The sequence below is a fragment of the Puma concolor genome, chromosome B4, assembly GCF_028749965.1.
Source record: "Puma concolor isolate L17-30 chromosome B4, mPumCon1.1.hap2, whole genome shotgun sequence".
In the NCBI taxonomy this organism is placed as follows: domain Eukaryota; kingdom Metazoa; phylum Chordata; class Mammalia; order Carnivora; family Felidae; genus Puma; species Puma concolor.
Genome location: NC_141673.1, coordinates 127,512,426 through 127,526,997, shown reverse-complemented (window position 1 = coordinate 127,526,997; position 14,572 = coordinate 127,512,426). Strand labels below are relative to the sequence as shown.

The window sequence follows — 14,572 nt, the reverse complement described above, 5'->3', positions numbered from 1 at the left end:
GCAATATGAAATGATCCGTGGACTCCTTCTAATTAAGAACCATACATGCAAGGTAGAAGATATAAAACTGAGGATGCCTCACTGACAGAGAGTTGAATTTTTGTAAGAGTAAGGATTTTGTAGCAACTCTGGAACTCGAGTCCGGAGGAACCCAGTATCAGCTAACGTGAACCTCAACCTGTTCTCTCAATGGGAATCAGCTTTATGAATTGCCAAGAACTCTCAGAACAGAAATGTGCTTTTGAAGTACTTCTTTGCTGCTAAATTTCTTTTATGATTTTGAATATTTGTGACTTTGATGAAAAAAATTATAATTATTTCATATATTTATAAGCATGGGATGTATGGATATACTACCTTTCTAAACTCACTTTAGCATTATGGGGAGTAATAACTAGAATTCAGTTCTATTTTAGATTGGCATCTAATTCATACTTTTTCTTATTTCCTTGACATTTTTCTGAAATAAAACTTGCTTAGAGTGGATCATTAATTTTAAGAATTAAATATAGACCAAATAGAGAAATTAAATCAAGGGGCTCTTGGGAAGATATTACTAAAATATGGAGAAACTTCAGGAAAAAATTTTGGTCCCCCTTCTACTACAAATCTTTAAAAACAAAAATAAGGTTATCCTTTAGAGTTTAACATGTATTGAAATATCCCACCTGCCATGAGGGAGAATTTTAGGTGCAGTAGAGAATCACCTAATGCTTATAGAAAGAACACAGTTAAACTTTCTGAGACCTATACTCAATGAATTTTTAGATTAGCTTTGTGAAGCCAGTGTCACCAACAGATTGTATTCAAATGGAAGCCAGGAAGTAATTTTATTGTAAGAGCAGACTAGAGATATTAATCGTGATCAGCCTATGGGTACACAGTCTAGTCCAGCTCTAAACTTTCCTTAGAATGTAATCTTGTGAAAAGTCCTCACCCTCTCCTAGCTACAATTTCTATATAAATTTGGCACCATAATGGTATTTATAAGGTTGGTGTAAATAGCAAATGAGACACACCGTGTAATTAGGTTGAGTGTGAGACTTGGCATGTGGAATGCACTTAAAATGTTATTCTAACTCTTGGCATTTTTTTTCCCCAAAGAAACCACTCTAGAAATAGTTTTGAGAGACAAAATATGACGGTGTAGACAACTTGAGCTGACTCATGTAAAACACTTCACAGAAATCATCCCCGGCAGACCAGATGGGAAAGCAGTGAATCAATGAATCACTTGTGAAGAGATGGACGGCCAACATGAATCGCTTGCAGCGTGTTGCTATGACAACCTGCTTCTGTGTGGACACTGAGGCCATTCCCAAGTGTGGGGTGCGTGGCCCAGAGCAAACCATACCGTGGGGGACAGCGTAAGCCTGGTGCGCGGGCCGGGGTGGAGGGAGGTGGTGGATCCTAATGGGATGGTGGTGGAGACAGCGTTAGGAAATCTACCAAGGCTGCGCTGGCGAGGTGGGGAAGGGAGAGGCAAACGGTAGGGAAAGCGTCTCTGCACGTGTTTCTTCGTGTCACTGCCTCCTCTCCCATGACAGTCCAGCCAGCCTGCAGCTCTAGCTGCTTAGCCACCGGTGCTCCAAAAGGGTGGGAATCGGTGAATTCTTGGGGCGTTTCTTCAGATTCCCCCCCCCCCCAGAAAACAGTGCTAAAAGGACCCATGAAAAGTGCCTCATGAGAGTAGTTATTAAGAGCGTTTACACATAAATCTCTCGGATAAACCTAGAACCTTTCACATTTACTTTAAATCTGAAGGACTTCATAATATTCCTGGAACCACAGTAAAAGCTTCCAAACAAGATTCGTGGAGTTGGGCAAAAGTTCCCCTAGTGGATGAGAAAAGGCTAAGGCAGGGGTAAAAAGGTAATCAGATTGTGGAGGGTAAATTAGGCAAATGTTAATGATGAAAACTAAGAAGCAGAGCCTGGTAGATTGTAGATGGCTCCGCGATGGCCCCGGGAGGCAGCGTCTCCACCAGACACGTGGCCACACACAGTGTCTGATATACAGGCACACATCTTCGCCGCAGCACAGGAAAAGCCATGCTGCCATGTGCTGACAGGGTGGGGCAGGAAATATGAAATACCCATCTAAAATTAAACAATTACTCAGAATTCTGGGCTTTGCATGACAGCAAGAAACCCATCGAAGACCACGTTCTGAGTTATTCAGTGTCACTCTGAATTAGATGTTGGTCTCACGCCCAGATGAGATCGTCTCCTTCCCATGTGGCAGCTAGCCGCTGTTCACTCTTAATAGCGCACTGACACTTCTGTTTCTGCTTTCCATACATTGCTCATTTTAGGAGCCACAAAGGTTGATTTGTTTTTTTCTTTTTTGGCCTTTGTTTGTTTGTTTGTTTGACTTTTCAAGTCATTGTCTACACATGTATATGTGCACAGATTTAACTACAAGAATGTTTATCTCAGCATGGCTCATAATAGTGGAAATCTGAAAAAGTTCTAAATGTTCCACAAGAATAGGTGACCGTATCGTGATGATGGCATGTGCAATGTCATAAATCATGTGGCATAGTGAACAACACGGACAAACGTTCACAAGCTAGTGTGATCTGGGAAAAAGTCATTATAGGATAGTTGTGTCCAGAAGATCCCCTTTGCGTATTAAAATAAAATACATAAGGAGCGACTACAGGAAATAAATACCACCAGAAATTATTAGGAGTGATGTTATTATTGAGATCATTTTTATTTTACCTAACTTTTTCTATATTTTCCAAACTTCCTGCAATGACTATGTATTCCTGTGTGATCAGTTTATTTTTTCAAGGATTATCTTTGGGGACCTATTGACATAGCATTGCATTGACATAGATATGCATTGGTAATGTTTTTCCACTCTCAGAATTCCATACCCTTTTAGGTTCGCAGACACCCAGCTGGTCTACTAAAAATATTATACTGTCTATTTCTGTAGTCTTTTATACGGATCTCAAGTTTATACATGAAAATTAGCCCATTACAATGTTATTATATAAGGTAATCTCCTTCAGCATTAATTTAAAACCATATTTTGCCCCTAATGTTTCCTTTTTTTAAATCGTAACTAGGTTTTTATGATTAATTAGACGAATTCTTTATTTAAAAAGAATCCCTTCTGCTGTTCAGGGACTAAAGACTTCTTACAAATATAAGTTCTGAGAGTCGCTGATGGAGTAGTAAATGCCTAATTCCCTCCCTGGTGGTAACTGAGATGCACTGAGAGCCAAGCCTACTCTCCTGCGTGTACATGAACATTTAATTCCATGAACCGAGGAGTTCCCTCTGCCAACTGCATCACTACAGCGGAACACTGAACTGTTCTTAAAAAAATTATTCTGCCTCCTAAAAGCCTCACCATCTGCTACAGATGGACTCAGAAACAGGGAGAAATCTGCTTCACAGAACAACATGAAGTCATTGAACCTTGAGCTGGAAGGATCTAGAGTGCTGCCAGGCAGACTTTTCCCAGTTCAGGGAAGAAGAGGGGAAAAGCCTGTTAAATAAAGAGTAAATATAAGGACTGAAGGGTAAACATGGCATTTATTTTTTTAATTCTGGAATGTTGCAGTTGGAAATCTTTCCTATTTCATTTATTTTTTTAATGTTTATTTATTTTTGAGAGAGAGAGAGAGAGAGAGAGAGAGAGAGCATGAGCAGGGGCAAAGCAGAGAGAGAGAGAGAGGGAGACACAGAATCCGAAGCAGGCTCCAGGCTCCAAGCTGTCAGTATGGGGCCCAACATGGGGTTCAAACCCACAAAGTACAAGATCATGACCTGAGCCAAAGTTGGACACTTAACTGACTGAGCCACCCAGGTGCCCCTCTTCTTTATTTTACAAAGTGGACAATCAAGATAATTAATGAAAATCCACAACAATAATCCCTAATTTTAAAATTTAGCATTCTGAGCTATGGGTTCTCATTCAAGCCACGTGCCCCTTAGATGGTAGAAGGGAACTTCCATGCACTTGCTGATGGTCTGAGGAGAGAGCTAGGTGAGGTCCCCGAGGGAAGGAAGTGCTGATAGGGCAATTTCAATTTTTAAGCGTCTGATGTACTTCTTCCTGTCTTCAGGGTAGAGTGGAAGTTATCTGTAGTTCTGATTATTTTTTTTTTTAATTTTTTTTTTCAACGTTTATTTATTTTTGGGACAGAGAGAGAGACAGAGCATGAACGGGGGAGGGGCAGAGAGAGAGGGAGACACAGAATCAGAAACAGGCTCCAGGCTCTGAGCCATCAGCCCAGAGCCTGACGCGGGGCTCGAACTCACGGACCACGAGATCGTGACCTGGCTGAAGTCGGACGCTTAACCGACTGCGCCACCCAGGTGCCCCTGTAGGTCTGATTATTAATCATCCTCATTCTGTCTTTCACATTTGAGAGAATATTGAGAGGGGAAACACACAGAGTTTCTTTGGAATACAAGAGCAAAGGCAATCTTTTGAGGGCTGGTGTGTCTGCCTCATTAACTGCAGCAAATTCACGCAATCACATGAAAATTCTTCACTGTGAGGGATGGCCAGGAAAGATCAGCATTTCCTTCTGAGGAAAGGGATTTTGATTACACTGAGATAAATAGCTCTCCTTTTAATTTTTCATGATTTAAAAAAAAAAATCACCCTTTGCTTGGACGACACCAGAATATTAAATTTCTTGTAAAATGCATCTTGTTACTCTTAATGATAATATGAAGTATGTGGCTTAATAATCAATGAATACACTGCATTCTAAGCTTTTGCACCCAGATCATGATTGGTACAATGCAAGATTCATATCTAGTACAGAGACATAAATTGAATTGTTTGGTATATTGTTGTCAGTTTTTATGAGTGTTTTGGGATGGCAGTTGTCCTCAGAATTAAAAGAGCTTATCTCTGAATTCTAAGCCAAATGCGAGGTGTCCCAGAAGCAAACTTCCTCTGACAGACAGTTAGAGGAAGCGTGACTCATCTGCCCAGGAAGTGTTTAAGGAGGTGCCATGATGATGAAAGTCGGCTCAGACCCGTTGTTACTAAGACATAAAATCTCAAATGCTTTTCTCCTGTTGGCAAGTGGGATACTGACTACCATACTTCTTAGATTCAGATATAGAATTCCCATGGCTTTTGTAGAAAAGCTGAGAGGCCAGGAGACAGAAGCTCTGCTTTCAATACATGGGACCAATCTATCCTCATCACAACTGGGAAGGCTGTTTTGGAAATCATAGCTTTGCACGGACTGCAAAATATTTTAGATAGCAAAAGTTAATCCACAAAATCATGTTTATGTTGAAATAATAATAAATAATACTTAGTAGCATTTAATAAGTAATATTTATTAGTGGAGTGTTATTCTAAACCCTTCATGTATGTTTCCTAAATTTAAAATTCCTAGCAGCTCTATAATGTAGGTATACTGTTCTCCGCATTTTAGAGTTCTGGAAACTGAGCCATGTAGAAGTTTAGTAATTAAAGTCCTCAAAAATAATTTCTTTATGTTTTCTTCATGGGTAATTATATTTTAAAACAAGAATTGTCAAATTCAAGGATACAATAAAGTCCTTATTCTCTGTAATAATAGAGAAAACTAAAAATAATTTCTAGGGACACCTGAGTGGCTCAGTCGGTTAAGCGATCAACTTCAGCTGAGGTCTTGATCTCATGTTTTGTGGGTTCGAGCCCTGCATCGGGCTCTGTGTTGACAGCTCAGAGACTGGAGCCTGCTTTGGCTTCTGTGTCTTCCTCTCTTTCTGTCCCTTCCTCTCTCTCTCTCTCTCTCTCTCTCTCTCAAAAATAAATAAACATTAAAGAAATAATAGTAATTTCTAAATTATAATGATCACATGCAAAACTCCATTAGTCAATGGAATCAACATATTCTTTGTTATATTTAACAGAGCTTCGAGTGAAGTAAGCGGACTAAAATGTTGGCTTTATCATTTATCCTTTGTGAGAAGTGCCAAATGCATCAGTGACGCCAGCTGCAGACAGAAAGCAAGAGGAAACTCAAGTGTCTTAAGAGATGAACCATTAATTATATCTCAGCCTTGTCTTCGCCTGGACCAGCCCCACTCCCATCCAATCATTGGTCCACTTCTGCTGATTTTACCTCCTCGGTGCTCTCAAATCCTTCTATTACATTGTCCCTCCTCAGCTTGCAAGGAACTGGTGCCCTCTCTCTCTCGCCTGGGCTGCAGCGACCCCCTCACTGGATCTCCACAGTTACTTTCACCTCCCTTCCATTTTCCCTTAAAGCCAGAGTCTTTAAAGGCGCCAATCTGAGCAGGCCGTTTCAGGCTCACACTCCTGAAAGACCTCTTGCTGCTCCAGGGGAGGTCCCTGAAACTCCTCCTCATGCCCCCTCAGTGCTGGGCTATGCTCGCTCGCTCGCTGGCTCGCAGGGTCCCATCCACCCAGAAGCCCCACACTCAGCCTCAGCCACACTGGACTTCCTTCAGTTCTGACAAGGATTTTCTCCTGGGCTCGACTCTAGCCAGGCCTCTCCGAACCTTCTTCCTGACTAGGCCTCAACCTTGGCCTACAAAAGATGAGGACTCTGGGCACACGTGCTTTCATCCACTCACGCCCCCCATATTAAAATACTTAAACACTAACATGGTTTCTAACAGCTCAAGGTCACATCCCCAGGATGACCCCTGCCCCGCTTAAAGTGCCTGCCTGAGAAAAGCTCAAGGCAACCAGAAGAATTGATGGTTTGTTCCAGCCACACCTGAGGCTGGGCCCCTGACCACCCTTTCTTAGAACACTTACTAAAAAGGGCTTATAGGTGTGAATCCTTCCTCTGTCCCTTTGAGATGTATGTGTGCCTCCTAGGACTCAGGAGTACTTTCTCAAGGATCTGAGAGCCATGCCTTTGAAATGTAATCTTCAGGAAGGATGGGACCCTGGCTCCCAGTCTGTGTGGGAGGGCAGAATCCTAACTCCCATGGCTGCAGCCAACAGCATGCTGCAGCTGGCCTGGCCACACTGACACGGACTAACCTTTTGTCATTTCTCACTTCCCTGAGTGTTCGGGCTGCTGCCCCCTCCCAACTCCCTCATTCTCCCTTTGAAACGTCCAGTCGCCTCCCTACAAAGCGAAGGGAGTGCGGTTCGTGCTGGATCCCACTGTAGGAGCACATGACGGATTAAACTCTACCTTTGCCACTCGAACTCGCGGCTGCGTTAGCTCTGACAGCTCCTCCAACACAACTTCTCTTTGAACTTGGTAAGTTATTCTTCCTCGGGGAAGACAAGGAAGGGACACAGTCTATGTGTCTGAAATCTATTTGAATGACCAGATGACTGGATATGTGAATGAATAATGCATATTTAGGGTGGTATGGCTTGAGGACATACCGCAGCAAATGCAGAACAAAACAACAACCCCTATTTGACTGTGTTTAATTTAGCATTTCTCAAACTGATATGTGTAAAACATCTATCAACATTTGCGGCAGAGAGAGGTATAAAGGCTTCCCCAAATCGACTTCCCTTTTGTCTGGGTTCCTGAATCACCATGTGCAAGGCAAGGAACACATGCATGCTCTCCAACACGACTGAGAAATAAACTTGTAGTACACGAAGCATCTGAGAACATATAACAACAGCTCGTGTTACCTTAACTAATCGCAATATCACCCGGGCCTGGTGTTTCACAGTCACGGTATGGAAAATTGCATGGCTCAGGCCGCAGACTTAGAAAACACAAGTGTAGGACTTGAAGACCCAGTTTGGGTCCATTCTTTCACTTGAAATGCATGATTTTGTAATTGGAAGAGGACACTGGAGTGTAATTAACAATAATATAAACATCTGGTGGACAAGATGACATCAGAGAGAGGATTTGGCAAGAGATAACATCAATCTTATGAAGACTGGGAAATGCATTGGACAGAAGTCACTGACATAATCAAGAGGATTTGAGAAGGGGAAGGACCGGAAGGGTATACAGAAATGAGCTGGAGAAAAAAAAAAAAAAGAAATGAGCTGGAAGATGATAGTGGCAAAGATGCCAAATAAATACGGGTGGGGGAGAAAAGTTTTGAATCAGAACACAAAAATCGCAAAGTAAAGCTGATGTCTTTATATGATGAGATAAATATAATGATAGTATCACTGCGTCTTGGTAAGAAAAAGATGTGATTCATCTTATAGGAATGGACAAGTAAGACCTATTGAAAGAGAAACATTCAATGATAGCACTTGAAGGGACACATTAAGTAGATACCTATTAAAAATATTTATAACTCCCTGAAGAGAGCTTTGAAGTGAGGGTAAAATGTATTGTCAGAGTCAAAGTGGGCTGCAGACAGTGATCTCAAGTGCTGGCCCAAGAGCTCGGTGGGGGGGGTGGGGGAGGTGGGGGGGTGGGGGGGGGTAGGGGGGTGGGTGCAGTGGTGCAGTCTCTAGTGAGATTCCCGGAGACTTTGGTTAAGTAGGTCTGGGGTGAGGTCTAGGAATATGTTTTTCTAACAAGATCTCCAAGTGACTCTGGAATGCAGCCAGTTACAGGGGCTTCACCTTCACATGGGCTTCTTCCTCAGTAGAGATTCCAATTTGTTCCCAAGGAAATATGTGGACACTAGTGCAGCACAAAGAGACACGCAGGGGTGGCAAAGGGGAGATAATTTCAACCATCTGGACATCTCTCAGATGTCTAAACTGGAAAAAGCATGGAATTTGATGAATTCTTTAAACGCTCTCCTCTCTCGAAAAGTAAAGTAAACAGTGAAGAGAAATGCTACTCTGGATTAATTCTGGACAGCAGAAAAGTGGTTGTTAATGTAGAACAAAACACTAGGAGACACTAATCGATGTCCCTGGAGACTGTGATACTGACTATACCAGCCATGGGCCTAAGGTTTTAGGGAGTCCAACTTCAAAAGGAGATATGAGCTCATGGACCAAAACAATTCAAAATTAAAGAAAAAAGAGAAGCAATAGAGAAAAGAAAGAAAATTCAACACAGATGACAAATTCTCATAAAATTAAATTCTGCCCACAAAGTCAGGAATAACTTTTGGGGCAATAAAAAGGGAAACCTCTGAAGAAATCAATTAAGAAGGAACAATGGAGCTTATATAGTTTTCTGACCATTTTATGAGCACACAAATTGGCTCAACTTTGGGAAACTGCACAGTTAGAAAAAATGTCTACTTTCTAAAGCTAAGATTAGGGCAAATGAAAGATCAAAATATGAATGGATCGGCACTTTCAGAAAAGAGCATAATGTGATGAAGGGAAAACAGAAACATAGCTAGTATAATTTTGAAACTAGAAGAAGAGACAATGAGATCCAATTTACGTGATAAGGCAGTCAATTCCTTTAAATGAATTTTTTGGGCTTGATTGAATTATATCCTGCACTACAAAAAGGTATAGTTACCACAAATTAATTGTGTAACCTTACTGAATTTATGAGTGTTAAGAAATGTTTTAACATGCCAGCAGAAACCATGCCCCCACACACAGTCTATGAGCCACACTGGCCAGAGGACTGGACTTCACTTCTCCTGGCCAGAGCCGGTCATACTGCCCAGAGGGGCATGCATCCACAAGTGGGCCAGATCCATGCCTTTACTGTCAGGCTCAAAAAGATGAGACCCCGGGGCACCTGGATGGCCCAGTTGGTTAAGCATCTGACTCTTAGCTCAGGTCATGATATCACAGTTCATGAGACTGAGCCCCATGTCAGGCTCTGCACTGATAGCATGGAACCGGCTTGGGATTCTCTCTCTCCCTTGCTCCCTGCCCCTCCCCTGCTTCTTCTTCTTCTTCTCTCTCTCTCTCTCTCTCTCTCTCTCTCTCTCTCAAAAATAAATAAATAAACATTAAAAAAAAATATGAGACCTCCGTGCTGGTAACTGATCACCAAGGGGAAGCCTAGTTGGTTGTAAGAGCTCGAGGCAAATGGTCATGTGGACTCATGGCTGGGGCAGCCATATTGAAGGTAAAGTTGTGAGGCTGCAGAAAAGCAGAGGAAACTTTTGGGAAGACAGATGGAAATGGAGTATACATGTGCAGGGAGAGGCCACTAAGCTGCTTTTGTTCCTGCCCTTTTCCAGCTTCTTAGTTTATCCTGGGTCATGAGGCTTTTTACTTTCCTCAGAGGACAACCCTTTCACAATTCTAATGGTTTAGTTCAAGTGTGTATCTGCAACCAAGAGCATAAAACACAACAATGAAAAATAGTAGAATGGCCAGAGGTCTCAAGGAAAATGTTTCAACTTCCAAACTGAAGAAAAGATTTATTCTAGAATCTCATGGGTAAGATTGACAGCATTTTTTGGAAAAATTCTAAATTGGACACTAAAAATAGTTTGTCACTATGTAGCAAAAAAAAAAAAAAAAAAAAAAAGGTGATTATAATAAATGACCAGTGCTTATCTATGAAGAAGTGTGCTAAAATAATATAGACTCCTCTCTGTGACAGTATTATGGTAAATCTGCAGGCTCCATGGACATCTCCTCATGTCATCTCTGAAGGTGACAGAAAATTGTGAGTGTATACAGAGAGGGTGTGCAGTGTCATAAGTAAAAGCATTGGCCGTGCCACAGGGCCTGATAGAAAGCCTGACTTCAACACCTCTAATGTTTGTGACTGTGGACATTTGCCTCAACTGTCTCACCTGTCAAATGGGGTAATATATCTTACATTATAGTGTTGCTGTAATAATTACCTAGCAAATAATAAGTGTTTAAGAGAGGTCAGCAATTACTATTATCAAGTTTGAATAGTGCTATCCCAGAAGTGTCCGACAATACATCATCTTACCAAAGAAAGATGTTATTTTGGAGTATTTGGAACAGGCACCATCTTTTTTGACATTTTTATCAACTACTTTTGAAGAACTAGTAGGCCAGAGGCCAGTAAGTCTATATGCAAATGGATAATTTACAGACCAAAGAAGCGGGGTTTAGAAGGATCATGAGTTCAATTCGCAGGCAAAATAGTCAAATATAATTTGGTAGGAATGACATCCTATGTATGGCTCTGAAGCCATTACAGTTCGTATAAAAGTGACCTGGAGAATACAGGTATTAATATAGTCCCGCATTATAACTTGACTAACAATAAGCCCGTGTAACCTCAGCCTACGTACAATACCAGAAGTATATGAGCCAGATAATACAGTCCCAGCCTACTTGACCCTGGCCAGCTTCACTGGAGTGTTGACTCTAACCCGGGGCCACATTAGAAGAGACACTGACATACAAGACAAAATGCAGAGGAGGGTGTCTTGTGAGAGCTTGCCTCATGAGGACGAGTTAGGGAAATGTAGGATGAGGACTGGAGAAAGGAAGCTAGGACTTAATGCCATTTCCTTGAGAGAATTCAGACAGTGAATTCATGGACTTAAACCTCTGTCTACGCTCACTCTCTGCCCTTTGTGCTTCTTCGTACTGTGGTCCCACTCTTGCTCCCCCTTCCCCCAAACATCACTTTGCCTGGAGTCACAGTGATCTCCGTGGGACACTTCTTAACCCTGAGATCCCCCTTGGCCCCTGGGGAGCCTCTCCCCCTTGTTGATCACTGTCACCTTCTTTATACTCTCTGCCCTTAGCGTCCATGGCACAACCACCTCAGAGTTTCCCTCTTTCCTCTACACGCCACGAACACATGCTCCCTGTCGACTTAATACAGGCTCTGGCCCTCCTGCACATCTCTGTGCTGATGTCTCCCAAACCCATCACTTTCATTTCTATACTCAATCAGCTATTAGAAATCTCCTCCTCTGTGCAGAGACTCAGACTCAGCATAAAAATTAAGAAGTGAAATCAAGTTGTGGGACGCACAGAGAATCCTTAAGGTTGACTTCCCATAACTGCATGGACAGTATGGTCTTATTTATTCCTTTAGGCAAGTGACCCTTCCTCCCATTGAATATTTAATTTCCAAATCTGAATCATTTTGTTTTGCCCAGAGGACAAATAATAAAGGATGGTTTAGCTTCCCAATGGGCTTTCTACCAACCCACACCCCTCAGCAAGGTTGGGCACAATGTCCGACCAGCACCTAATCGAGTCCTTCCATAATCTCAGCTTTATTGATTCAAAATAACTCAATTCTGGCTGCAGTAACAGTCACTCAGCTGGGACCTGGCTCAGTTACTTGAAAAACCCTTTAACTACAAGTTATTAAATTAATGGAAACTAGATTTTGTGTTTGTGGCTTTTCTCTTCTTAAGTGGTTATTTGTGCTTTTAAAATTTTCATCATAGACCAGCCATTGTAGCAATAGCTCTGACCTTGCCCCTTGGCTTACAGAAGCGGAAAAAAATCTCCTCCCTCTGGCAACACTGTCATTCTTTGGAAGCCTGTGCTGAGCTTTTGGTTCTCATTCTGTACTTTTGCTGCTTTCACCATGAATGTTGCACAAGATAAATGGCATATCTCTCACGTCATCGATGAAGGGCCTTTAATTAGTGGCTCTGTGGTTGTTGGAAGAGGTATTTTTTGGTTGACAGTTTTCAAACACTTCCAAAAATTATCTGATGGGCCTTTCTGTTACCTTTCCATCTTCAAGTAAGCCCGAAGAGGTGGAGTCCAGTCCCTGGAAACATTTCATCTCATTTTCTCCCCATTCTTTCTTCTAAAGCTTCCTTTAAGGTCCAGGTCGGAAGCTCCCCCACCCGCCCCCCCGGCAGCTTCCTCCATTGTACTTTTATCAAATCAGTGCTATGGTGCCTAACATGTGCTTATGCACACAGCGCTCTCCAAGACCATGACTTCTCTTTTGCTTTGTGCTCAAAGTAGTAGAACTGCAGTGAATGTGTAGGAATTGGACAAAAAGTTCAGTTTGGAATTCAGTCCTTTCCCATTAATTAATAGCTATCGTCAGGCTGATGCTAATATATGGCAGTGATATTCAAGTTATAGTGAGCTCACTGGATTCCTATAGGACCCCAACTCCATAATCAACGCCTGGGTCACAAATTCAGTAGAAGACGGCTCACACCTTCAAAAAGCTCATAGTCCAGTAGAACATGTGGGCACCATCACAACTGGTAAAAATGTGGTAAGGTAAATTGCTGTGTTTGAAGTATGAGCAAGGGGCTTTGCGAGCAAATTTCCATTTTCTCTACAGAATGCACAAGATCTTACCACGTGAAGAAAATAAAAGGATGGCTACTCCAGGTAAATGGAGTGGGACAGCCATGCCGTTATTAAGCCTGTGAAGACCATCTGAACACTAGATGAAGAAAGATGACTTTAAAACCATTGCCAAGTTCATGTTTGTAAGTTTGATGTTATATCATACTTCCTTTGAATACTAGTAAATATAACTTTCTTATGGGTAAGCACCATGGCTGCGATTTCAAAACTATCTGTTTTGAAAAACAAAGGGGCTATTTGGAAAAGTTATGTTAACCTCAAACAGCCTCAATCAGTGCTAATTTTTTTAAAGAACTGGTGAAAAGAAGGTTAAGAAACTTTTACAAGGATGAAGTTTTCCTAAGACTATGTCCTTAAAGTTACAAGTGCTGAGGGTTGGAAGTCTTTGTAAGCAAGACCTCGAAAAGGTCAAGAGCTCACGGTTTATGGGTGCGAGCCTTGTGTCAGGCTCCGTGCTGACTGTGCAGAATCTATGTGGGATTCTCTCTCTTTCACTCTCTCTGCTCCTCTCGGGTGTTCTCTCCCTCTCTCTCCCTTTCTCTCTCAAAATAAATAAATAAGCTTAAAAAAAAACCCAGAAACCCACTAAGTCACTAGCTGGCACAGAGGGAATGAGGGGAATTTCATAATGTCAGCAGAGTGAGTACTTGTCACTCAAGAAAAGATTTTTAGTGAAAACCTCATATGTGATTCAAAAGTATTATACACAATGTCGATGAATATAATGATGGTATTTTAGATGGGCTCAAAAGGGATTTTATTAATGATGAAAACTTGATGTCAAAATATATGTCAGTGGCTCCAAATTGTTTTACGAAGTGTAAAAGCAGAAACGATAATTTCTAAATTAATATAATAGTTTATAAGCCATAAAATTTTATATACGAATGCATAGTTACATTAATAAAGTAAAACAAGTAGGTCCCTAACGTTTCAATCCGTAGCCCTAAAAAGCCACATATGCAAATCAGCAAAAAATCTTTTATAAATAAAACATCTTATTGTAAAAACAGCAGATTACCTGATATTTTGGGTTGGCTCATTTTCAAGCAAGTTTCACTGAATAGCATTGTATACAGAGTTGAATAAATGCCACAGGTGGTCATTATTGTAACAAATAGAAATTTCTGTTTTACCAAAAGAAAAATGAACTGAAGCTTAAAAATAAAAACAAGAATCAAACCATGATTTCTAGTTATCGGGCAAATTCGTTATTAAATAAAGCCATGGCACCCAAACATTTTCTGATCTCCTGTTTATAGGGAACAAAAGTAACAAAAAATAGAAGTTATTCTTTTACGTCTGGGATTATTTAAATAACATGAGGTCAGTCAGTCCAGAAGTTACGTTGAAACCTAAAAACATAGATAATCCTTTGTGTATATAATTTAGTGGATTAAATATCCTTAGTATTAATATGATGCAGTGAAAGTGACACAAAATATACCTGCTCAAATACCAGGGG

The 14,572-nt window shown here is 41.3% G+C and overlaps 1 protein-coding gene across 1 annotated transcript in view; it reads right to left on the bottom strand.

Annotated features, from left to right (window-relative positions):
* CUBN (cubilin) overlaps positions 1 to 14,572 on the bottom strand; it is a 278,146-nt gene that overhangs the window by 179,078 nt on the left and 84,496 nt on the right. The gene's annotated exons all lie outside the window — the stretch shown is intronic.